The sequence below is a fragment of the Mesoplodon mirus genome (genome assembly GCF_964341445.2).
Source record: "Mesoplodon mirus genome assembly, contig: HAP1_SCAFFOLD_530, whole genome shotgun sequence".
Taxonomy (NCBI): Eukaryota; Metazoa; Chordata; class Mammalia; order Artiodactyla; family Ziphiidae; genus Mesoplodon; species Mesoplodon mirus.
In genome coordinates this window covers 11,281-38,335 of record NW_028295473.1, presented here as the reverse complement: position 1 = coordinate 38,335, position 27,055 = coordinate 11,281, and the positions used below count along the sequence as shown (strand labels likewise).

General features: G+C 42.2%; 1 pseudogene across 1 annotated transcript in view; it reads right to left on the bottom strand.

The window, feature by feature from the left end:
- The window catches only part of LOC309797451 (U3 small nucleolar RNA-associated protein 25 homolog), a 29,610-nt pseudogene extending 8,023 nt beyond the window's left edge, over positions 1 to 21,587 (bottom strand). The window contains exons 1-10 of the transcript in view: positions 21,352 to 21,587; positions 20,190 to 20,229; positions 19,254 to 19,485; positions 16,888 to 17,058; positions 14,431 to 14,519; positions 12,368 to 12,778; positions 10,182 to 10,401; positions 2,270 to 2,472; positions 926 to 1,108; positions 677 to 789 (exon numbers count right to left, since the gene is read on the bottom strand). The product of the transcript in view is annotated as a U3 small nucleolar RNA-associated protein 25 homolog (transcript). The remainder of the gene's footprint in view (positions 1 to 676; positions 790 to 925; positions 1,109 to 2,269; positions 2,473 to 10,181; positions 10,402 to 12,367; positions 12,779 to 14,430; positions 14,520 to 16,887; positions 17,059 to 19,253; positions 19,486 to 20,189; positions 20,230 to 21,351) is intronic.
- Between the last annotated feature and the right edge of the window lie 5,468 nt (positions 21,588 to 27,055).

The following is a 27,055-nucleotide window of genomic DNA, read 5'->3' as shown; positions in this document are numbered from 1 at the left end:
ATAGTGTCACTGCCAACTGCATGACCCTGGGCAAGTCACAGTCTCCTTCTACCTCCCCTAAGAGGCCAATTTGGCCTACCTCATTGCAAAGAGATTATGTAAGGATAAAACTTGTTAAGCGCATCAAAAAGTAAGTGCCAACACTATTCATCATAAAGGATAGATGTGATGCTGGTATATCCCAGAGAATTATTCTAGGAAGTACGTAACTGTATCATTCATTCATTCAGTTGTCAATCAGTCAGTCAACAAATAATTACTGAACACCTACCATGTGTTAAGCACCATTCTGCTACCATGGGTCCCCTGACTAAACACAATGAGAAGACGGGGGGAAGTTACACAGAGAATTAGAAAAACAGTTCTTGCCCTGAAGGGCTTAGAATTAAGTTGTTGACATGAGGCATTAAAAAATTAATGTAATTTAAAAATGCCACAGTCTAGGGGAAAGTACCCTTGATTTACTAACCCTGACACTATCAGAACTAGGACAACACACCATTTCTCTGGCCTTCAGTGTCCTCCTCTGTCAATGGCATGATTGGATTCAATTATCTCATTTCATTTTGTAAATGGTAACTAATAAAGCCAACATGGAATACAATTCTAAATTTGAATGCCCAAGTAAAATCCCTCTCTGTGACCCCCAGGGGTCCAATGGGACAGGGGAGGGTACCTGGCATCAATCACTGAAGCTAGGTTCTCAGGTTCCATCCTCTGGAAGACATGTGGGAGCTGCACCAGGACATGACTGATGCAGCCTGTCATCGGGACGTTCCTCACAGCCACCTGCCAGGAGTCAGTGAGAACATTAGGAAGTGAGCTATCCCCATTGTTGACCAAATGCTGTCCTCTCCTTCTGCCTCATGACCCAAACTATACACAATACTTCATGAAAATTCAGAGAAAGAAGGAGAGAACCCACCTGGCCTTGCACATTGACGCAGTACTTGTTGAACACAGAGTTGATCTGGGCATCCTGCAGGGCCCCAAACAGCAGCGTCTGACGATAGTACTTGGACCAATTATTGAGGTTCCACATGCGCACTCGAGAAAAGTCCACCCCATGTGAGTCCAAGGGCAGCAGGTTCATGTGGTTCATCAAATGCTTTGAGCAGAAATAATACTCCATTAATACTTATTGAACACTTACCTGTTGGGCGTTGCTAACCTTTCTATAAGCCCATCATCTTATTTAACCCCATGAAGTAGATACTATCATCTCCCAAATTACAACAAGAAAACAGGCTCAGATGGGTGAGTGACTTGCCCATAGTCAAGCGAACAAGAAGAAAAGCTCAAACTGGCCACCTTGTGGATCTTTCAAAAAGGATCAAGATGCTACCTATACAGAATATTTCTTTTCAAGGAAATTCTGAAATGCCACTCTGGTGACTCTATAAGCAACTCAGTTCCAGACTTGGACGAGAAGAGAAATGACACGGAAAACAGAGCTGCTGTCCTTCCATGACTTGGTTCCCAAAACGTTAGAAAATTGCCTGAATGACTACATGTGCCTTTTGCTCAAAATAAAGATGACTCAACCATTGACATGCCTTTTCTATTTTAATCATATTTTTACCTTGTAATGTATATTGAAGGGTCACAAGTACTATAAGTTTATTCCCTACTTTATAAATAAGTACTCCCCTTTATCTGTCCCAAACTTACTCCAAGTCCTGGGGTTGTAGAAAAGGTAAATTCTCACATGCCTTATAAAAATAAACCTATAGTTCTGTGATGAGGATTGTTCCAAAGCACAATCCTAAACCCCAAAACATTGCAGCGTATGTTGAGAGGGAGAAAAAAAATTATAGTACAAATTACAGTAGGGGGACAAAAACATCTTACATTTCTCTGTAAAACATCACAAATTAAGAAATCATGAGCAATGTTTTCCCATCTCCACTGAAGACCAAACAAAAGAGAACGAGCATAAACAGGAGGAACTATTTTAGATAAAAACATTCCTGGTGAGGAGGGATTTCAACCAACCAACTAACCACACTAAACTGGTCTATTACTAGAAGCAACTTTTAAGGGGAAGAAATCTTTTCTGGAGATTTGAAAATGTTGACAAGAATTTTTATCTTTCTGGATACTTTACTGACCAACTTGTGGGTAGAAGAGGGGACAACATTTCCCATTTTCAAATTGGAAAATGTGGAATATTTCCATTTCCAAGCTGAGTTTTAATCTGGACTTTAATAACCATTTCAGACTCAAACCACTGAGCTTCTTGTCTCTAAATGTTAATGACCAGCATTACCAAGACATGCTCCCAGTTCTGCATCAGGTAAATGTCAGTTTGATCAATGATGAGAAGCTCAATAGAAGACAGAAAGTCAAAATCTCTCTTCTTCTCTCCTTCTCCACCAATGATGGTCCTCAAGCCCAGAGGGGAGGCAATGAGGATGTCTGACGAATAGAAGGGGGCATAAAGTCGGATGCTTCTCTGCAGTATTGCCACTCCTATACACAAAACAGCCAAGCACACATCAGTTCATGAGTCACCACCAAGCCATTAGCTTCCACCCTCTCAAACTGCAGCCTCCCCTTGTACCTTCCACATCTTCCCCTTTGCATGTAATTGTGCTCAAACTGCTTTAATTATTAAAATCATCATCGTCATCATCATCATCCCTCCTTTGCATCTACGGTCCCTTCTAGCTCCCACCCTCTTCTTTTCCTTCACTGGCAAACCTTCCAAAACATTATCTCTACTTTAAAATCTCCCACTCACTCCTTAATGCACTGCAATCTGCCTCTGAGTCTCAGGACACCACTGAAATGACTCTTGCCAAGGTCACCAACAGCTCTCAGTTACCAATTCAATGGCACTTTAGTGTTTCTTGTCACGAATGCATAAGCACACTCTCCTTGAAATGTTCTTTTCCTTACTGGTGGTTTCTATCACTTTAACACTTACTTCTCCTATTACTGACCTGGTCCTTATCTATTTTTCCATATTCAAAGAGCTCTTCAACAAATCCCTGGATTCACCCACAAGTTCTCTTTCACTCTACATAAAGCTTTGGATAAATATATTCACTAATTATGGCTTTAACATTATCATCACAAAAATTTATATTTCCTGCCCACATCTCTTTCCTAAGCAACAAGTAGCAGTCTGTAAAGAGCCCAGATCATATGTGAAGGAGATTCACTTGCTAATCTTAAAGCATCTACCAGAGGGGCAGAAGTTGGCTGGGACTCTCTCTGGGGACAGAATGCTAGCAGATGCCATTTTTACAAATTCCCTCTACCTTGATGGCACTGGTGGGTGCCACTTTTTTGCACTCTCACTCTAAGTTGCTAACAGTGGTGGTGGGTGAGTACCCCCTACCCCACGGCCCTGCACTGCTTGTGTGCAGCACTGACAAACATGGACAACGAGCAGCCACAACTACCCCATCTCATGCCACTCGCAGGACACGACCTGAGGCAACAATCGCACGTAGCCCACACAGGGGACACTCCTTGAGCACCAGGCTCAGGCAGATGGGGGTGGGACTGCATTTCTAGACTCCATGGGAGTGAAACAAACAGAGAGAGAGAGTTTATAAGACGACCAAGAACTAGGAAAAAGTTAAAAATACAGTTCATCTCCCACACAGGGCCACTCCTTCAAGACGGGGCAATAACTGTTTTGCATAATACACAGAAACAAACACGGAGAGTCAAGCAAAATGAGGAAGCAGAGGAACATGTTCCAAATGAAGGAACAAGATAAAACCCCAGAAAAAATATTTAATGAAACAGATGTAAGTGATTTATCTGATAAAGAATTCAAAGTCATAGTCCTAAAGATGCTCACCAAACTTGGGAGATGAATGAACGAACACAGAAACTCAAGAAAGAGACAAAATATAAGAAAGTTCTAAACAGAACTCACACAGCTGAAGATTATAATAATTGAACTGAAAAATACACTAGAGGGAATCAACAGCAGACTAGATGGTAGAAAAGAACAGATCAGTGACCTGGCAGACAAGGTAGTAGAAATCACCCCAACAGAGCAGCAAAGAGAAAAAATATTTTTAAAATATGAGGACAGTTTAAGGGAACTGTGGGACAACATCAAGTGTACTATCATCGGTGTTAAGGGGTCGCAGAAGAAGAGAGAGAAAGGGGCACTAACATCCACATTATAGGGGTCCCAGAAGGAGGACAGAGAAAGAAAGGGGCAGAAAAATTATCTGAAGAAATAATGGCTAAAAATGTCCCTAACCTGGTGAAGGAAACAGACATTCAGGTCCGGCAAGAACCAAGAGTCCCAAACAAAATGAACCCAAGGAGATTCATACCAAGACACATTATAATTAATATGTTAAAAGTCAAAGGTAAAGAGGGAATCTTAAGCAGCAAGAGAAAAACAACTAATTACAGACAAGGGAATCCCCATAAGAATATCAGCTGGGGTGGGATGGGGAGAGTGGGAGGGAGGGAGATGCATGAGGGAAGGGATGTGGGAACAGATGTATATGTATGACTGATTCACTTTGTTATAAAGCAGAAACTAATAAAAAAAAAAGAATATCAGCTGATTTTTCATCAGAAACTTTGTGGTCCAGAAGGGGATGGCATGATATGTTCAAATATGCTGAAAGGAAAAAACTTCCAACAAAGAAGGAAGGAAATAATAGAAGTCAGATGAGAAATACTGAATAAATGAAATGGAGACAAAAAAAAAGATCAATGAAACTAAGAGCTGGTTCTGTGAAAAGATAAACAAAATTAACAAACCTTTAGTCAGACTCAATAAGAAAAAAAGAGAAGGGGCCCAAATAAAATCAGAAATGAAAGAGAAGTTATAACTGACCCTACAGAAATACAAAGTATCATAAGAGACTACTACGAACAATTATACACCAACAAGTCAGATAACCTAGAAGAAATACATAAATTCCTAGAAACACACAATCTTCTAAAACTGAATCATGAAGAAACAGAAAATGTGAATAGATCAATTACTAGTAATGTGATTGAATCAGTAATCAAAAAACTCCCCAAAAACAAAAGACCAGGACCAGAGAGCTTCATGGTAAATTCTACAAAATATTTAAAGAAGATTTAATACCTATCCTTCTCAAACATATTTAAAAAAACTGAAGAGGCGGAAACACTTCCAAACTCATTTTATGAGGCCAGCATAACCCTGATACTGAAACACCACAAAAAAAGAAATGTACAGGCTACTATGCCTGATAAACACAGATGCAAAAATCCTTGACAAATTATTAGCAAACTGAATCCAGCAATACATTAAAAGGACCATACACTATAATCAAGTAGAATTTATTCCAGGGATGCAAGGATGGGTTGACAAAGTGGGTATAGAGGGAATGTATCTCAACATAACAAAGGCATATACGATAAACCCACAGCTAACATCATATTCAGTGGTGAAAAGCTGAAAGCATTTCCTCTAAAATCAGGAACAAGACAAGGATGCACACTTCTGCCACTTTTATTCAACATAGTATTAGAAATCCTAGCCACAGCAACTAGGCAAGAAAAAGAAATAAAAGATACCCAAATTGGAAAGGAGGAAGTAAAACTGACTATTTGCAGATGACATGATACTTTATGGAGAAAACCCTAAAGACTCCACCAAAAAACTGTCAGAACTAATAAATAAATTTACTAATGTTGCAGGATACAAAATTAACAAAAATCTGTTGTATTTATATACATTAATAATGAACTATTAGAAAGAGAAATTAAGAAAACAATCCATTTACAATAGCATCAAAAACAATAAAATACCTAGAAAAAATCTAACCAAGAAGGTAAAAAACTTGTACTTGGAAAACTACAAGGTATTGATGAAAGAAATTAAAGATGACAGAAACATGAAAAAATACACCATGCTCATAGACTGGAAGACTTAGTACTGTTAAAATGTCCATACTGGACACCAAGGGGGGAAAGTGGGGGTGGGGGTGGGGGTGTGATGAATTGGGAGATTGGGACTAACATGTATATACTAATATGTATTAAATGGATAACTAATAAGAACCTGCTGTATAAAGAAATAAAATTCAAAAAAAAAGTCCAGACTACCCAAAGAAATCTACAGATTTAATGCAATCCTTATCAAAATACCCATGACATTTTTCATAAAACTAGAATAATCCTAAAATTCGTACAGAGTTGCAAAGGATCCTGAATAGCCAAACTGATTATGAGAAAGAAGAACAAAGCTGAAGGTATAACACTCCCTGATTTTAAACTACACTACAAGTCTACAGTAATCAAAATTGTACGGTAATAGCACAAAAACAGACACAGATCAACAGAACAGAGAGCCCAGAAATAAATCCGTATTTATATGGTCAATTAATCTATGACAAAAGAGACAAGAATATACAATGCAGAAAAGACAGTCTCATCAACAAATGGTGATGGGAAAACTAGACAGCTACATGCAAAAGAATGAAAGTGGACCACCAGCTTACACCATCTACAAAAATCAACTCAAAATGGATTAAAGACTTGAACATAAGACCTGAAAACCACAGAACTCCCAGAAGAAAACATAGGCAGTAACTTCCCTGACAACAGTCTTAGCAATATTTTTTTGGATCTGACTCCACAGGCAAGGGCAATGAAACCAAAAATAAACAAGTGGGACTACATCAAACTAAAAAGCTTGTGCACAGCAATGGAAACCATCAATGAACAAAAAGGCAATCTACTGAATGGGAGAGGATATTTGCAAATCTAGTAAGGGGTTAAGATCCAAAATATATAAAGAACTCATGTAACTCATTATCAAAAAACCCCAAACAGGGCTTCCCTGGTGGCGCAGTGGTTGAGAGTCCGCCTGCCGATGCAGGGGATATGGGTTCGTGCCCTGGTCCGGAAAGATCCCACGTGCCGCGGAGCGGCTAGGCCCGTGAGCCATGGCCGCTGAGCCTGCGCGTCCGGAGCCTGCGCTCTGCAATGGGAGAGGCCAAAACAGTGAGAGGCCCGCGTACTGCAAAAAAAAAAACCGCAAACCCCCCCCCTCAAACAATCCAATTAAAAAATAGCAGAGGGGGCTTCCCTGGTGGCGCAGTGGTTGAGAATCCACCTGCCGATGCAGGAGACACGGGGTCGTGCCCCGGTCCGGGGGGATCCCACATGCCGTGGAGTGGCTGGGCCCATGAGCCATGGCCGCTGAGCCTGCGCGTCCGGAGCCTGTGCTCCGCAACGGGAGAGGCCACAACAGTGAGAGGCCCGCGTACAGCAAAAAAAGAAAAAGAAAGCAGAGGACCTGAATAGACATTTTTCCAAAGAAGTCGTACTGATAGCCAACAGTCAAATGTAGAGATGCTCAACATCACTCATCATCAGGAAAATGCAAATCAAAATCACAATGAGAAATCAAAACTACAATGAGGTACCATCTCACACTGGTCAGAATGGCCATCATTAAAAAGTCTACAAATAACAAATGCTGGAGACGGTGTGGAGAGAAGGGAACCCTCCTACACTGTTGGTGGGAATGTAAGTTGGTGCAGTCACTATGGAAAACAGTATGGAGTTTCCTTGGAAAACTAAAAATATAATTACCATATGATCCAGCAATCCCACTCCTGGGCATATATCTGGACAAAACTATAATTCAAAAAGATACATGCACCCCTATGTTCATAGCAGCACTATTCACAATAGCCAAGACATGGAAACAACCTAAATGTCCATTGACAGATGAATGGATAAAGATGTGATACATATACACAATGGAATACTACTCAGTCATAAAAATGAACAAAATAATGCCATTTGGCAGCAACATGGATGCAACTACAGATTATCATACTAAGAGGAGTCTGTCAGAAAGAGAAAGACAAATACCATATGATATCACATATATATGAAATCTAAAATATGGCACAAATGAACCTATCTACAAAACAGAAACAGACTCACAGACCTGTGGTTGCCAAGGTCAGGGGTGGGGAAAGGGATGGACTGAGAGTCTGGGGTTAGTTGATGCAAACTATTACCTTTAGAATGGGTAAACAACAAGGTCCTACTGTATAGCACAGGGAACTATATCCAATCTCCTGGGATATGCCATAATGCAAAAGAATATAAAAAAGGATGTATATATGTGTATAACTGAGTCACTGCCGTACAGCAGAAATGAGCACAACATTGTAAATCAACTATACCTACTCCAATTAAAAAAAAAAGAAGAAGAAGAATGTATCAGGTGGCTAGTAAGTGCTGTGATCAAAATGAAATAATATAAAATGATAGGCTGTGGTTTTGGAGTTATAAATTCTTACAGCCACCATGTATAATAAGTTGCTATTAACCAAAGCACAGAGAGAAAAAAAACCACAATGAGATATCACCTCAAACCTGTCAGAATAGGTCTTATCCAAAAGACAAGAAATAACAAATGCTGGCAAAGATGTGGAGAAAAGGGAACCCTTGTGCATTGTTAGTGGAAATGTAAATTGGTGCAGCCACTATGGAAAACAGTATGGATGTTCTTCAAAAATTAAAAATAGAATCACCATACAATTGAGCAATTCAACTTCTGGGTGTTTATCCAAAGAAAAAAACCCACTAATTCAAAAAGATATATGCACTCCTACGTTCAATGCAACATTTATAATAGCCAAAATATGGAATATGGAAGCAGCCTAAGTGTCCACAAATGATGAATGGATAAAGATGTGGTGTGTACACACACACACACACACAATGGAATATTACTCAGCCATAAATGAATGAAATCTTGCCATCTGCGACAACAAGGATAGACCTTGAGGGTGTCACAGTAAGTGAAATAAGTCAGACAAAGACAAATATCAATAGTATGTGATTTCACTTATATGTGGAATCTAAAAAACAAAAAAACAGACGGATAGATACAGAGAACAGACTGGTGGTTGCCAGCAGGGAGGGCGGGGTTGGAGGGTGGGCAAAATGGATGGGGGAGATCAGGAGGTATAAAACTTCCAGTTATAAAGTGAACAGGTCACAGGGATCCAATGTATGCCATGGGGAATATAGTCAATAATATTGCATTAACTTTGTATGGTGACAAACGGTAACTTTACTTATTGTTGTGATACGTTTGTAAGGTATATAGACATTGAATCACTATGTTGTACACCTGAAACTAATATGTCAATTATATATCAATTAAACAAGAGACTGATTTATCAGCTCCTTGTTGGCCACCTGCATATGTTTAAAACTAACCATAAGCTCTAATCCCCTTGCACGCACACTCCAGCCATCCTAAAGCCTCTGAATCTTAAGTCATGCCGGTTTACTCACCCTGATGCCTCCACACTTGCCGTTTCCTGTCTGAAACTTTTTCTTCCACTCTCATTGCTCCACTTTGTACCTGGCTAAATCTGACTCAGGTTTCAACTTAGTATGGATGGTACCTCCAACAGAAGGCCTTCCCTAACAGTCCTGAGCCCATTTTGAGTAAGGATATTTGCTTTAAATACTTTAACTAGAACACCCACTATCCTCTAACCGTAACACATCTCATCCCATACTGTCTGATTTGTCTTAAGGCTGGACTTGCTTAACAGTAACTTTTAATTCCATATCTCCAGCTTAACAGTGCCTGGCACATAGTAGATGCTTAATAAGTGGTAAATGGGCATATGTGACTAATAAATATTTTCCAGGAACTTTTTCAATGAACAAGCAACCAAGTACATGGGAGCTGAATGACAAACAAGCAAAAATGTGCAAAGCTGGGTGGGAGTCAGTAAGTCCAGAGTGGAGATAATTCAGGTGTGGGCACTCCACATGGCAGGCAGGAGGGAAGTCCATTACGTACAGATGCTCTAGTTTATTCATCTTCCCCAGACTGACCCACCCAGCCCCATCACCTCCAACTCCCCCAAGAAGCCCTGTAGCATTGACTGTGAGCTACCAGCTATAGGCATGCTGAGACATTTGTTATAAACATGCAGGTGCCTTTCATACATGCCTTCACAGACACTCCATCCCATTAGCCAAGTATGTACCCCATTAGCCAAGGCAAGACTCTCCCCTGGCAGACGAGTGGTCTCAAATGCATCCTGGTTCTGCTAGGAGGCTGAGACAGTGACCCTCTGAAAGAATGCCTAATTCCAGGCTTCTAGCTTCCAGCTATGTGCACCTCACACCTCAGGTCCCTCAGGGTCTCAGTTTTGACAAGGAGGAATTACCAGTCCTGAAGTGGTCATCGATGTTGCCGACAAATACAGCTTCATAATCCTCAGGCCTCTTCAGGTTGGGTGGTCTCTCCTTGGGATCTGAGCCATACTCTCCATTAAACCTCTTTTTGTTGCTTACAATTATTTTCTTCTTGCTGTCGCCCTCAAGAAGACTGATGAAGAGCTGTACCACCCGCAAAGCAGCTTCCCGGAATGGCACCACTATCAGCACCTGTGGAGGGAGTGATGGGCAGCCTTGGAGGGGCAAGGGGAAGGAAGGACAGCTCGAGGTGAGCCTGCTGGGGACCTAAGGAGCCCTCCGTTCCACAGCCCCTGGCCAAGGACCACATCCGTGTCACCCCCTTTACACAGGACCTGGCTCAGTACTGAAGGCTGAGCATCTTTCCGACCCACAGCACCATGTCCTATGGACTTCAATCTCATGGCTCCTTGGGGTGGGGGGCGCAATTCTTAAGCAGAATGTAGAAATTTTATTTTATTTTTTTTCTTGCGGTACGCGGGCCTCTCACTGTTGTGGCCTCTCCCATTGCGGAGCACAGGCTCCGGACGCGCAGGCTCAGCGGCCATGGCTCACGGTCCCAGCCACTCCGCGGCATGTGGGATCTTCCTGGACCGGGGCACGAACCCGTGTCCCCTGCATCAGCAGGCGGACTCTCAACCACTGCGCCACCAGGGAAGCCCAGAAATACTTTTTGAGGTAAGTCAATGCCGTTAACAGAGGTGTCCATTAGCGAAAACCCAAGGGCATAAACACACAAAGCTCTTTGAGGACAAGAAATGTTACTCATTTCTGTCTCCTACAGAACTTAGTTCAGTATTTTGATCCGTAAGACCCAAGGAATATGCTGAACAAATGAATTAGATGTATTAAGTAGAGAATAAAGTTAGTAAGGAAAGGACTAAAGCATCATTACTTTTCTAGTACATTTCCTAGTACATTTTTCAGAAATGATGATAAAGGATTTCTGAAATAAGATGATATTTCAATGGGAAATATAGGATTCAGTTTTCCAAACATTTCCAAAAGTGCTTAATTTTAACTGTTGAGGAAAAAAAACAGAAGATGCTTAACAAATGATTACCTTCTAACTACCCTTGTGTAAACAATACAATCAATGGATATAACCCCAGTCAGATCAGGCAATTCACCAAATTCTGAATGTGATTCATGGGTAATCTACCTCATATTCTATTTTGCAATTCTAAATGGAAACAGATAATCTTATTATCCTGATGTTCAAGATTCTGAGATAGTTTCTCAGAAGGGCAACCAGCACAGCCAGAGGGGTGTAGTGATTCAGTTTGGTACAGTGCAGGGATGATGGATCAGTTTTGAAGAGGGCCAAGTTACTGTCCCGGCTGTCACACTAAGTAAGTGTCTAGGCTTTGGTTTCCCCAACTATCAAACAAGAGGGTTGGACTAAGAAATCTCTAAGAGCCATATCAGTATCAAAATCCTAAAATCCTATTAAGCCCAATAAGAAGAATCTAAGATGAGGCTTCTTCAATATAGACACAGAGGCTAAGGGGTAAGGGGGTATGGGTGGCACAGTATCTAGCTCCAGCACATCATGAAAAATGTAGACAGAATTAAACGATGTAAGCTCCCAATCCACTGGAGCTTAGGCTTATGAGCCACATAAATGTAATCATCACTTTAAGCAGTAATAATGATACAATGCAAAAACAGGGATTTTGTTTTCCAAGGTTTACATATTTATGTGGCTTAGTGAAGAGAATCCTTGGTTCTAGTCCTGTCTCTGCTACTTTTTCCCTGGTTCTCTTTAGCAAGGTCCTCTACGAAACTGGGTCTCTGTCCACAGGGGTAATATGTAGGGATTGAATAAAAGGCTCCTTAAGGTCCCATCCAGCTCTGACAATCACAAAGAAGAGATTTATAGTGGAGTGTTACTTATGTAGGATCAGGGTTTAGCTTTAAGGAGAGAATTATCATGGAGGTACCTCCTACTCCAGTTTCCAGTTAGATCTGCTGTTAGACAGTCCACTGAGCTGTCTGCAGCACTGCCGTGACATTACCTGGCCCATCTAATATGCTCATTCTTGGACTCATTCATTATTCCAGTCATTAAACCATCTGAGAACCTGCTAAGTGCCAGGACCCATATGTTAGAGCCTTACAGCCTCCTTGAGGGCAAAGTTCTGCTGCTGCCACTCACCTTGGGCCTCGTTAGCCCTTGGTCCCTGAAGTCATCATCATCACCCAACCCAAGTTTCTGGCTTCAGCATCTGCTGTTGTTGGCAAGCACCTGGGCATTGGCTTTGAGAACGTGATTTATCACATGCAGGCAGCACACGTGGCGGATCTCTTCCCCTTTCTTCAGGGCAGTCCTTTCTGGGTAGAACAGGTCCCGGTAAGAATTCATAATTAAGAAGAGCTCTTTCTGGAGGGGTGTGAAGGGGCTACTTGAATTTGGGGGACCAGAGAGGAACTGGCTGTTGGTCTTGATCCAGGTGGATTCCAGAGGCTTCTGGAGATGAAGTGACTTTAAGTCAATGTCCTTTGGGGGTTTAAAAGTTTCCAACTGTTGAAACCTGGATGAAAAGACAAGCTGGCCCAGGATGGGCCACTGTGGGAGAAATGATCAAGAACTAAGTTAGAAATGAATTATAGTACCTTACATTCATATAGTGCTTTATAATTTACCAAGGCCTTTCACAACTTACAGATCCTCTCACTTTATCCTCACAACAACCTTACAAGCTAAACACTATAATGCTCTTCTTGCAGTTTAGGAAATGCTGAGGTTCAGAGGTTGTAGGATTCAGACAAACAGAGGAGAACAGAGCTAAGGTAACCCTTTAGAAAGCTTGTGAGCTCTTCACTAGATCAGTGGGCCACAAACTGTCCTGTGGACCACACTGTAGGAAGTCAAAATTTACTCTAGACAAAAGAAAAGGGGGCCCAACGGTCAAATAACTTCGGTAACCACCACAAAACCTAATCCCCCTCAGGGAGAGTCACATGCAGATTGGACACTAAAGGTCCTGCTGAGTCCTGTAACAAGGACTCCGTTCCACTTCGTTTGACCCAGAGTTTTCCAAATTTACTTGGACATGGAACAAGGTTTTTGTTGTTGTTTTGGATTTTTTTTTTTTTGGAGACATATATTAGAATCGAAAAGAATAGTTATTTTGTGGAATACCAGTTTGGGAATTTTTGCACTGTAACAAAACTGCTGATCTTAGCAATAAAGAAAGGATGACCTCTGCAATAAAAAAGAATTAACTATTGATATATGCCAACAACTGGGATGAATCTCCAAGGAATTATGCTGCGTGAAAAAAAGCCAACCTGTATGATTTTATTTATATAACGCTTTTGAAATAACAAAATTATAGAAATGGAGAACAGATTAGTGGTTACCAAGGGTTAGGAATGGGGGAAGGGAGGTGGGTGTGGTTATAAAATGGCACCAGGGAAGAGGAGGGATCTTTATGGTGCTGGAAATGCTCTGTATGTTGACTGTGGTGGTGGCCAGGGCAACCTACACGTGATAAAACAGTATAGAACTAAATAACACAAAGGAGCAGGAGCAAAAGTGAGGAAATCTGAATAAGACAGGTAGGTTGTATCAGTGGAAATTTCCTACTTGTGATATTGTACTACAGTTTTGTAAGATGCTACCATTGGGGGAAACCGGGCAAAGGGCACATGGGATACCTTTGTATTATTTCTTACAACTGCATCTATAATTATTATCTCAATAAAAATTTCAATGAAACAAGGATGACCAATTCTTATGAATAGCATCAGTGGTGAAAAAAAAAATCACCGAAAAAAGAAGCAAAAACTGCTCCATACTGAATAATTTAGGTGTGAACTTATCTCAGATATTTCAAACAAATGAACAGCAGTAGCTACTGTTTGACTGAACACTTCGTACATGTCTTCCAGTAAACTAAATTACGTTATTTTGATGCAGGCATTACTGTCCCCCTCTAACAGATGAGAACAGTGAAGATTAAAAAGGTAGATTAACTTGCCTTAGGTCATGAGATAGCCCCTTGCAGACATTGGTCTAAACCCTGGTGTACCTGTCTCCAAAGCATTCTTATCTTATTGGTCCCCACCTTCCAGCTTCCCAGTGCCTTTTCTAGCTATGCCTGTGCCTTACTGGGCTCTTCCAGTCTTCCTCTATCTTGCTCCCTCTCAAGCCATCTGCCACGGGTGTGTATCATACATTCAGGGAGACCACTAAAACCCAAGACCACTGCTTACTTTTAGCTGGTGGGTAGTTTTGGGATTTGTGGCAACAGCCTGGATTTCTTTTTCTTTCAGTTCTTTGTTTACATGTTGTGCAAATGGATCTAATTCAGAAATAAAGAATATTAGAACACTTAGGGCAAATGACAGGGATTTTCCAGTCTTCCCCTGTGAATGACATCCTGTTTTCATGATGTTAACTCATCTTTTTCCCCATCAACTTTCCCCATCATTTATCCCAGTCCAGAGCTTAAAAGTTTCTGACAGGTTCATCTCCCTAAAGCATTTCTTTAATCACATTATTCCCCACCTCAAAAACCTTTGAAGAAACTTCCTGGACTGAAATTCAACATACACCTCTAACCTACCTCTCTAATGTAATTTTTGAATTACATGGCTCTCAAATTCTTCTGCCACTGTGGCTTTCCTTCCTTTAACTGAAAATTCTATCCTCTTGTTCACCGCATTTCTATATATCCAAATAGTATCCGTTGAATGTTACCCCCTGACTCACAATAAATAACTATTTCCCAAGAGCCTACTGTGTCAGGCACAGTTCTGGCTCCAAAGAAGCCATCTCTGGTCCCCTATAGACAGTCATCACTTTCTCTCAAGTGCCCCACCCTGCCCTCAGTTATCCACACCAACACATATATGTGCATGTCCTACCTCACCTAACTAGACTGCAGGATCCCTGAGGGCAGGTTCCATGTCTGATTTAACCTGCACTGGAAGACAAATATAAATGCTCAACACTCAACTGAGGTGAACAAATTATCAAAATGGCAGGGTCAGTGCTCTGCACTGGCCACGCAACCTTCTCTTCCAGCCCCACTCATGTAAGAAGCAAAGTTAAATGACCCATTCAAAGACCCAGGTAGTAAAACTTCAAATGCAGTGCACCTTATATTAAGACCTAAGATAAAGGTGAACAACAGGAAGTAAGAATTCTAGGTGATAATATATCAATATAGACCAAACAACCAGAGAAACTTTAGGATAGTCAAGCCTCCTAATGTTTCCTCCAGGGTTTGTTTTTTTTTTTTACTTTTTTTGAGTTCAGAATGCGGTTTTTGCCCAAATTCTACCTGCTACTTCTTCCTCTTGTCTAGAATAGCTAACAGAACCAAATGAGGATTAAAATTTCAACTTCAATGGCACGGCTGGTTGAAGAATGGCACTGGGACCAAAAAAGGCAGTCAGGACACAGAATGAGACCCACCTGACTTGCCCACCCAGGCACAGGGTAAGACACAGGACCTGAGAGACAGCAGAGCCCTGCCTCAGCCTACCACAGGCTTGTCTAAGTAACAGTCGTGGGGACAGAGGCATGGCCCAGTGTTCTGTATCTTGACTTTGGCGATGACAATATAGATATACACATTTGTCAAAACTTACCGAATTATATACTTAAAATGGGTACACCTTGTTGAATGTAATTCATACCTCAATAAAGTTGATTTTAAAGTTAAATTAAAAAGTCGCCTATGGGGACTTCCCCAGTGGCACAGTGGTTAAGAATCCGCCTGCCGGGCTTCCCTGGTGGCGCAGTGGTTGAGAGTCCGCCTGCCGATGCAGGGGACATGGGTTCGTGCCCCGGTCCGGGAAGATCCCACATGCCGCGGAGCGGCTGGGCCTGTGAGCCATGGCCACTGAGCCTGCGTGTCCAGAGCCTGTGCTCCGCAACGGAAGAGGCCACAACAGTGGGAGGCCCACGTACCGCAAAAAAAAAAAAAAAAAAAAGAATCCGCCTGCCAATGCTGCGGAGCAACTAAGCCCATGCGCCACAACTACAGAGCCTGAGCTCTAGAGCCAGCAAGCCACAACTACTGAGCCCGTGTGTCACAACTGCTGAGCCTGCGTGTCACAACTGCTGAAGCCCGCGTGCCTAGAGCCTGCGCTCCACAACAAGAGAAGCCACCACCGTGAGAAGCCCACGCACTGCCACAAAGACCCAATGCAGCCAAAAATAAAGAGAGAGACTGGGGAGACAGGGTGGAGCTTTCTGGCTTCTGAGGTGCTTCCTGGTAATAAGGACCAATCAGATTAGCCACTGCCGGGTCTCACAAATCTGTAAAATTACTGCTTCAGTAAGGAAGAGCAAGTGAAGGATAGAGAGAAAAATGCAAAGTACTTTTCTCCTCTTTCTCTCCCTTCCCTGCTTGGGGAAAAAAATCAGAAGTGTTCCCCTGACCCCAGCTGTGGATCGTGAGCTTTGAGGAACTGGCCTTCCCTGCTATCATTGTTCAACTGTTTGTCCTCATGAACAGCCGCGCCCACTCGCAACACTGCCTAACCCTGAAAAACACAAAAGATCTTGGAGAAGCATTTCTTTCCAGCTCTACATCTAGCTGCTAAACTATCTGTTTCTATTACTGCTCATTCCAATAACAAGAGATTTAACAGGTATTAGACCACAACCACCCATACTAAGCACCAGCTGAATTCAAACAACATGAGCTGTGCTCTGACCTTGTGATGCTTTCAGAGAACAGTTGCCTCCTCTTTCCTCTTCGAGAAAGTTGGTTTCTAGGCTGAAGAGTGACTCATGTTTTGCATCTGTAAACTCCTCTGGGGATTCCTCTGCTGTGCCAGGTGGCCCGTGCCCATCTTTTCCCTTAGGGTCAGCAGGTAAGGCCGCATGTGCAGTTTTGATAAAACATTTTGTGAAATTATTTACTACTCATAAATATAATTACACTTCTGTTGACAAATGAAATCTAATTCCTTAGGCTATCATTTACTTTTAAGCAAATTCAGGTAGAAGACATAAGTTTCAAAACTGAGCTTGACTGCTGACCTAGTACATGTAAAGATGTTCAAATCAGCGTTGATATAACAAATAACTAGAAAAAATGATTTTATTTCTATCGAAGGGGTACTAATTAAATTACCACATATTATTTACAATGGAATACTATGTGATTAAGCTAATGTGAACCCACAGTTACACACGTTATATCATTAAAGAAAAAAGTAACTTACAGAAATGTATGAGGCCATTATGCACATACACACAAACATATATTCACTCATATATCCATAAAAAAGTAGTCTGGAAGGTTCTATAAAATGTTCAAGGTGTTCATCCCAGGGTGGAGGAGATATACATTAACTATATTACCCTCTTAAATTTTTACAGTAAATATATATTACTTTTTTTTTTTTTTTTTGCGGTATGCGGGCCTCTCACTGTTGTGGCCTCTCCCGTTGCAGAGCACAGGCTCCGGATGCGCAGGCTCAGCGGCCATGGCTCACGGGCCCAGCCGCTCCGCGGCATATGGGATCCTCCCGGACCGGGGCACGAACCCGTATCCCCTGCATCGGCAGGCGGACTCTCAACCACTGCGCCACCAGGGAGGCCCATATATTACTTTTATAATTTAAAAAACCGAACTTTTCATTTTTAAAAACCTAAAACATGAAAGAAAACTGGAAAACCAAGAAAATTTAAAAAGTCCCTAAGTCTGAGGCAACGATTTTTTTATCCGAGTACAAGTGATGAATGAAAATACTAAGAATGGTGTGTGACACCTTAAAGTATAGAAAAAAATACAGTAAGGCAAATAGGCATTAAGATAACAGAATATAAAAAGTTACCCAGATATATTCAGACAATGGACTACTATTCCAGTAATAAAAAGAAATGAATTACTAATATGAACTACACGGATGAGTCACAACAACATGAGGAGCCAAAGAAGCCACATGCAAAAGGGTACTTATTGTGTGCTTCCATTCATATGAATTTCTACAATAGGAAACACTAATACATAGTGAAAGAAAGCATGTCAGTGGTTGCCTGATGCCAGGCCTGGGAAACTGACTGTAAAAGGACAAGAAGGAACTTTTTGCAGGTATTGGAAGTGTTCTGTATCTTGACTTTGGTGATGACAATATAGACAGACACATCTGTCAAAACTCATCAAATTAAAATGAGTACACCTTGTTGAATGTAATTCATACTTCAATAAAGTTGATTTTAAAGTTAAATTAAAAAGTCACCTATGGAGACTTCCCTGGTGGCACAGTGGTTAAGAATTCGCCTGCTAATGCAGGGGACGTGGTTTCAAGCCCTAGTCTGGGAAGATCCCACATGCCGCAGAGCAACTAAGCCTGTGCGCCACAACTACAGAGCCTGTGCTCTAGAGCCCGTGAGCCACAACTACTGAGCCCGTGTGCCACAACTACTGAAGCCCACGTGCCTAGAGCCCATGCTCCACAACAAGAGAAGCCACCACAGTGAGAAGCCGGCGCACTGCAACAAAGACACAATGCAGCCAGAAATAAATTATAATTTTTAAAAAATAAGTCACCTAGATGTCTGAGTGAGACAGAGTTCCTTTAAGCTTTCAATCCCAGCTCTTCTCTGAAGCCTCCCCTCATTTACCCTGGCAGCATGTGACCACTTTGCATCTCTTTAACACCTTATATTTATCAGTTCCATTCAGATTTGATGCTTGAAAAGTTCTGTATATTTTATGTCTATCTTCCACTAAACTTGGTTCCTCTAAGGCAGGAACAATCATCTCTTTCATAAATTGAGACCATTACAAAAACAGAATTATGTTCCCTTTCCTCTCAATCAGGGGAATTTGAAGTAGGATTGATGAAATCCTGGAAATCATAAGCAAAAACGTCATTTCTGCATTTTTATGGCCAGAGGGTCCTGTGTTTTCATCAGATTCTTGAAGATATCACAGAGCCCAACAATGTTAAGAATCTCTGCTTTGAATCCATGTGCTTTCACCCAGCTCTATGGTACAAGGCACCCTGCCCCTGGGGCAATCTGTCTGTGGTCCCTGCAAAGATGATAAACCCACATCAAAGACACTTACTCTTCTGCATGTCAGTAGACTCTACTGCCATCTCTTCCTCCACAATGATGTCACTATCGCCGTCTTCAAGATTCATTTCTGTCTCATCTATAACACGGTCTTCTTCCTCTTCCTCCTCCTCATCTTCCTTGGAAACATCCTTTAACGTGGCAAGTAGTCTGTTGTAACCAGAAACTTGTTCTGGTTCACTCTATGCTCCACTTTCAGAACTTGAAGTATCTAAACTCTCTGACTAAAAGGAAAATGGGGATTTTAAAAACAAAAATTATATTGTTCTTGTTGCTACCCCACGACTATCATCAGGCTCACAGTGGAACCAAGTTCAGACTTTTCTAAATAAAAACTAGCTTTTCTGCAAATATGCAATCCTATCTATTCAACCAAACCTAGCACCAAATTTGTTTAAAACAGCTAATCTAGCTATGATTCTAGAAGCTCTTCCTCTTCTTTGAACTGCTAATGTTCCACATGGGAAGACAGCAAACTAAACACATGGAGCTTTAGGTTATAAGGCGATCTAACCTATGTGTCAGACACTTGGCACCTTTAAAGGAGCAACAGGAAAACTTACAACAAAAAAGTGTGCTTTATTTCTGAGTCTGTGGTAATGAAATAAGACCTTTGATGGTTTTGCACTCTATTTTATGTTAAGCAAACATGACATTCCCTCTTAGGATTCACCAAGAGCCCTCTGGTAAGCCTCCTTAACAGGTTCTAACAGGCTAATCTCTCAGGACAGTTTCATACTCTATACTATATTAGTTATCACAAGGGCATCTTAACAGACATCTGCACTTAAAACTAAGCAATATTACTAAAATATAGCTTACATCTAAAATCAGAAAGAATGGAAATGTAGCCAAACATTATTACCATATATAATCTTTAAAGTAACAGTCCAGAATCTACTATCATAAAGAAGGTATAAAGCATTACCAGTTGACAAGTCTGTGGTTTTGCTTCCTTTCTGGAAACCCTGAGAAGAAACAGGCAATGTTAAACTTTAACTACTAGTATGTAGCAATCAGGAAAAGCCTAATGATACAACTTTAAATGAACATGGCAGACTATACCGTTATAAATACATTATATCTATTGTCAAGTAAAAACTCCATATGCATTTGGACAGGTTTTGTAAGGATATGCCAAATAGATAATAATAGACGAATGAAAAGGTCTAACAAGACCACATGAGAAATACTACAGTCACACAGTAACAGGCTCTCATCCAAAAGATGGGAAATTTTGGCAAATAAAAGCCCTCGGGGTTCACCTTTTCTAGCAAATTTCTTAAGTAGACTATCCCTCTAACTGTTGATAAAGCAACCCAAAGGGGGTGGGATGAGCACTAAGATCATCACTGAGCGTCTGGACACTTAGAGAGGAACCCACAACTACCCAAACATTAGTTTCCTCGTGGTCGTTGAATAGATAGGTGATGTCGAGGGTCCCAAGCAATTCTTTTTTTATTTTTTTTAACTTATTTAATTTATTTATTTTTGCCTGCTATGGGTCTTCGTTGCTGCGCCCGGGCTTTCTCTAGTTGCGGCGAGCGGTGGCTTCTCTTGTTACGGAGCAGGGGCTCTAGGCTCGCGGGCATCAGTAGTTGCACCACCCTGGCTCAGCTGTTGTGGTTCGCGGGCTCTAGAGTGCAGGCTCAATAGTTGTGGCGCACGGGCTTACTTGCACCGCGGCATGTGGGATCTTCCCGGACCAGGGCTCGAACCCCTGTCCCCTCCGTTGGCAGGCGGATTCTTAACCACTGCGCCACCAGGGAAGCCCCCAAGCAATTCTTTAAAAACATATCAAACGAAAACAAGCTTATAAAATCTCGGCCCAGTCGCCACACAGGAGGCGTGCCGTCTAGCATAAAACTACAGGCTCAACAAAGAGTAGGAAGACCGGTGAAGAACCCCATCTCAGGCGGGAAGCCGCCAGGACCCCCGGGCGAGCTAGGCCGGCGCCGGGGCAGCGTGAGACGCGGCGGGAGCTGCCCTGTCACTACCCCCGGGGCACCGGCGGACCAAACGCGGGGACACGCGGGCTCCCACCGGGAAAGGACGCCGGCAGCGCCGGTCCCAGCCTTGCCTCTCCATACGTGTCATAGAAGGGATGCTCCTCGCCGAAATCCCTTAGATGATGCTTCTGCTTTTTAGTTAGGGAGCTGAGCAGCTGGCTCTGGCTCCGGCTCCGGCTCCGGCTCCCGCGTTTGCCCATGAGGAAGACGGCAAGTCAGCCAACCTCCAAGAATCGCGTTTTTCACCCGGAAGTAGTCTCGTCAACCCACTCACGCGGGATTGCCAACGGCGCTTTACGGCGGAAGCAGGGTGCCATAAAGCAGACCCGCTTTACGTCGCGCTTGTATGACAGGCGTTAGAACTTCCTGTTTCCCATTCCGCCCCCTAGCGAGGCTCTTTGGAAGCACGTGCACGCCTGCGCAGCTTTTCTCTGAGCCCCGTAAGGCAGGCAGGCAGGCAGGGAGGCTTCGGGCTTCCCCAGGTGGGTAAATGGGTGGGTGTACTTTGTGCGTCTGTTTTGGCTGTGAGAATCAGCCTGCATAAACGTGTAGTAACTGAGATGGTTGAATGCAGTGCCTTTATATTATGCCATAATACAAATACCAACTAACATTTAAGGCTGCCGGTGCATCTCAGTTCATCCTCACAACAACAGTAAACAAATAGGCCTTGTTAATGAGCCTGATATTGGAGATGAGAAAGCTGATGCTTACAAAAGGTTACATACACACTAGCAAGAGAGGAGATGGAAACCTAATTCTCTCTGATGCGACCACAGGCTTTTCCCACTAGGATCTGCCACATGCGTGTGCTATGTGAAGAATGAGGATGCAAGGCTGAGATTCCCGCCCTTACCCTACCCCCTCATTTTCTGAAAGGATTGCAAGGGCCCTTGGTAACACATCTGTTCTGGCATTTTTCATGTTATAAAAGCAAAAACACATCCAGAGAGGTAAAGTGACTTTCCTAAATCACCCGGAGAGTCGATGTTAGAGAAAGCAGTAAAACTCAATCAAGTGTCTCAAAACTGAATTGGGGCAAACTGGGATGGAAAACTTTTAAAGGGTAAGTAACTTTTCTATATCTGGGTCGTGGTGGTGGTTACACCTTGTATACAATTACCAAAATTAATCAAACTGTACCTTTGAAATTGGTACATTTTAATGCAAGTAAATAATAATCTCAATAAACAAAGAGGTAAAAACAGCACAGCTGGACTTAATACTCTAGAGACAGGCAGAGTGTGCAGGGATACTTAAAAACCACAGGATAGGGCTTCCCTGGTGGCGCAGTGGTTGAGAGTCCGCCTGCCGATGCAGGGGACACGGGTTCGTGCCCCAGGTCTGGGAAGATCCCACATGCCGCGGAGCGGCTAAGCCCGTGAGCCATGGCTGCTGAGCCTGCGCGTCCGGAGCCTGGGCTCCGCAACGGGAGAGGCCACAACAGTGAGAGGCCCGGGTACCGAAAAAACAAAACAAAACAAAAACCACAGGATAAACATAGAGACACTTTGTTTCTAATAGTAACTTACAATGTCAATCATAAACCACAGAATTCACCTGAATATTTAAGGTAAAATAGGAGCCATCAAAGAGTGTTCACTGCCTCTGCTATTAGACGAGCGTCTGTGAGAGAATTGGACCTTTGTCCAATACCATGTCACACCTATACAAGTCGCACTACAACTATTCAAATCCTAGTTTTCTCCTTCTGGGGACCATCTACTCCTAATTAGATGCTGGGAGCTTAGGGTGGGGTAGGGAGGCAAGGGGAGGGAGGATCAAGAAAATATGCAAACAGCAGGTAGTGCCAGCAGACGGCCCAGCCAAGGAACCCAGAAACAAACAGACATCTGTCTTCTGTCTCATTTCAACATAAAAAGTACAGTCACTTACCTAAACAAAAGGCTGTTTGCAAATGTCATCATACATACTAAGTCACTAACCACAGTATAACCTGGCTATGACAATAAAGTCATACAATGTTTTGTCTCCTCCCACCCTATTCCAAGTGCCCCAGCTTCACCCCCCCAGAGGCAACCAGTTTCTTGGTGTTCTTCCAGAGTTCTGCTATAAAAAGCTATACTCTTGAGCACTTGATGTGACTCTTTACTCTCTCCTGCTTTCCATGGCATTGTAGTCCTATGGACAGGTCTAGACTGTTCCCAGGTTCAGTCACAACTGTGCCCTTGCTCCACCCAAGTGGTCTCATCATTGGCTCACTGAGCCCGCTTCTGAAAATATTTATATTAGCCTTTGACAACATAAAAGGGGACGCTTTGTGAAATTTTAACCTGAGAGTTCGGAATTTAAACGTATTTTTCATGCCTCCAGTGAAAGTTCTCTTGGTAAAACCCACACAAAGAAGATGCATGTGCCAACTAGTGAAGGCCCTGGGAAAATCGTAATAAAGGAAAAATTTGTTCTTCCCTTTCTTCTTCTCACGCTCAGCCCTTCCTTTTCCCTCCTGCAGGGTTTTCTTTGCCCTTTGCCCTCAGGGACTCAGTATTTTCAGGGGTAAAAACAATCCAGGAAATAATCTTTTATACTAGTTTGTAAAGAGAGGCTGATGAATTAATGTTACTTGGGTATTTTCAATTAGGGGAGACTCCCTAGCATAACGATCTCAAGGGGTGGGAGGGGGGTGGCTGTCCCTTAAGACAAGATGGTCAGAATATTCAGAAAAGTGTTCGTTTTTCTTTATTAAAAACTTTTTCTTTGGACAATTTCAAGTATATACAAAAGTAGACAAAACAGTATAATACACTCCCATGTTCCCAACCCTGGGCTTCAATGCAAGGCCATCTTGTTTCATTTATATGCCCACCCACTACCCCTAACTCCCGCCCCTGTATTATTTTTGAAGCAAATCCCAGACATTGTATTATTTTATCTGTAAATATTTATTTATAAATATCTAAAAGATAAGGGTTTTTCTTTAACATAGCTACAATGGCACTATTTCACCTAAAAAAAGATGATAACAATTATTTAATATCATCATATAACCAGTCAGTATTCAGATTTCTGATTGTCTCATAAATGTCGTCTTTTTTTTTTTTTTACACTGTTAGTTGAACATGTTCTGCTGTTCTCTGTGTTTCTCGCGAATACATTGTGGGATTTAGAACTTTGATCAGATTTCATTATAGCTGATATTTTATACTTCCATCAGGAGGCGTACACCGTCTGGTTGCCTTTCATTTTGTGATGTTACCAGTCATTGGTAGTCAATGTCTAAATTCGTTAATTCATTAGAGGTCACATTCTAATTCTATCATGAGGTGATATTCTAATTCTATCATTTCTTCTTCACTTACTTGCTGGACTATTTCTATGAAAGCAAGCTTTTCCTTCCCCTAAATTTTGCTTACCCAGTGGTACTGTTTGTATAGGAAAAGCAGAAGAAATGCTTGATTCTCTCCCTTCATTTACTAATTTTCAACACAAGGAGTCAATTCACTGGATCTTCTAATGTTGACCAATCAAGTTTTTTTTTAATTTTTAGTATCATTATGAATTCATGGAATTATACAAATTGATGTGTTTTAATCCCTTGCAAATATTATGGTGTACATGATTGGGAAGAGCTTATTTGACATATAGTGATGTATTTGAAAAGACAAACTATGTCCTAATACAAACCACAGAAAGTAAACAGGAGTCTATCTGAGATTCTCAACAGAGCAGGAATGGGAAGGTGGGGAAGGAGCACAATTTGAGGATACAGATCGATCAGATGCTGGGGAAGTTTGAGTTTTGAAATTTATGTGATAATATAAGTGGTAACAAGGGCACATGTGTTCAAGATATGTTGACAGGGAGCCATAAATAATCCAAAGGTGTGACTCTCTAATTATGAAAGCTCCGACACCTCAGCTACCGATTTGGGAAGATTCTGGGGAAGGTGTGTGTGCACCCACACATCTGTCTCCTCCTAGATGCCTCAAATCAGACAGTCTCCTCCACCACATGTATGCATACACGTCTGTATACACCCCAAAGCCATCCAGCCTCTTCCTGAGAGTGCTGGCAGAAATCAGTCTCTCGCTACCTGTATAATGAAATGAGCTTGTTTATTCATTTAAAAAAATGTACGAAACACCATGTGCCAGGTGCTGTGCTAGTAGCTGAGGCTGGGGGAAAGAATAAGATCCATTCCAGCCTCTTCAAGGAGCTCTCAGCCTCATCCAGGTATGGATAAGTATGCAGACTATTACGATACACTGTGATAAATGCTAAACTGATAGATGCTGGGTGCTAAGGAAGCAGCTCAGTCAGGGTTTTGGGGCTGCTGGGGGTTGGGGGCCGGGGGGGGAGGGTCATCTGCTGCCTTTGAGCATTTGTCAGCCTGTCATGTTCATTGAACATCGGTATTGAACTTGAGATTAATCTAGATTCTAGATTTTAGGCGGTATGAGTTGTTTCAGCTGACTTCATGAACAGCATGTGTGTGTGTTCAAGACAGGGTATGAGGGATATAGGGCAACAGGAAATTAGAGAGCTGGGTAGTCATCGGATTCCACAGCGTTTATTGTGTAAGGAGCAATGAGCTTTCTAGGTGGAGCATGTTTTAGATAACGAGATTATGTCTGAAAAGAGAAAAGCTTTGTAGTGCGTTTCAATGCACTCTACATAACTTGAAAATGTAAAACACTATTATATATAGTGCCTACCCTTTCTATTCATCTGTACCCAGAAGAACTATCCATTGTCAAACCTAGAGCCTGGCATAGAGTGACCTGTAATAATTATGTTTCCTCAAGCTTATCAGAGGTTGTTTTATATTAGGCCTAGCCTAAAACTGAAATATTTTATCAGATTATATTCATCTGACTGAGAACAAGGCTAAAATGCTACACTAGAGGGGATAAAGTTTTACCTCCCTCTCTCTAGTGGAATGTTGGTGTAACTACATTCTGTTTTTCACATTTTTCTGGCAGAGGCTTAGCAGGCAAACCTTCATTCATTTATCAAACATTTTCTAAACAGTTACCGTGTTCCTGTCATGTTCCTGTCATGTTAGGCATTAATGATTTAAAAAGCTCAGACCTCAGGCTTTCCCCTTGAAAGACCTCATAGTCTAGTTGGGGGAGACAAAGCAATTAACAAATAATTATGTTGTCATGGGCTAGATTAGAAGGGTGTCTACAAAGGGTTTTAGGAACCCAGAAGATAAAGAAGCTCCTCTTGCTGTGGAGGAGAGAGGAAAGGTCATGGGGAGTTGCACAGAGGATGCACTGAGTCAGGGTTTCCTGGGAAAGAAGGTTCCAGGGAGAGGGAATAGCATGAGCAAGGTGGAAAGATGTGTTTGGAGAACTGTCTGTGGACCCTGTTGCTGAGGTGGGTGGCTGGGAGTAGAGAGGTTGGAGAGACGGACAGGTGAGGATTCAGCCCACTAAAGGCCTTGCATGCCTTGCTGAGGCATTGAGGCCCAATCCCATGTAAGGTGAGGAACGCTTAAAGGATTTCAAGCAAGGGGGTTATGTGAATCGATTTGGACTTCAGCGAAATCACGGTGATGTCTGTACGGGTGACAAGGACATTAAATCTTCCTTTCTGACGCCTTCCTGGAGCAGCCGATTCGCTACTGATGCTGCCCACCTCCAAAAGACTTTGGAGACTTTTTCATGTTTTTTTTGTTTTTTTTTTCGGTACGCGGGCCTCTTACTGTTGTGGCCTCTGCCGTTGCTGAGCACAGGCTCCGGACGCGCAGGCTCAGCGGCCATGGCTCACGGGCCCAGCCGCTTCGCGGCACGTGAGATCTTCCCGGACTGGGGCACGA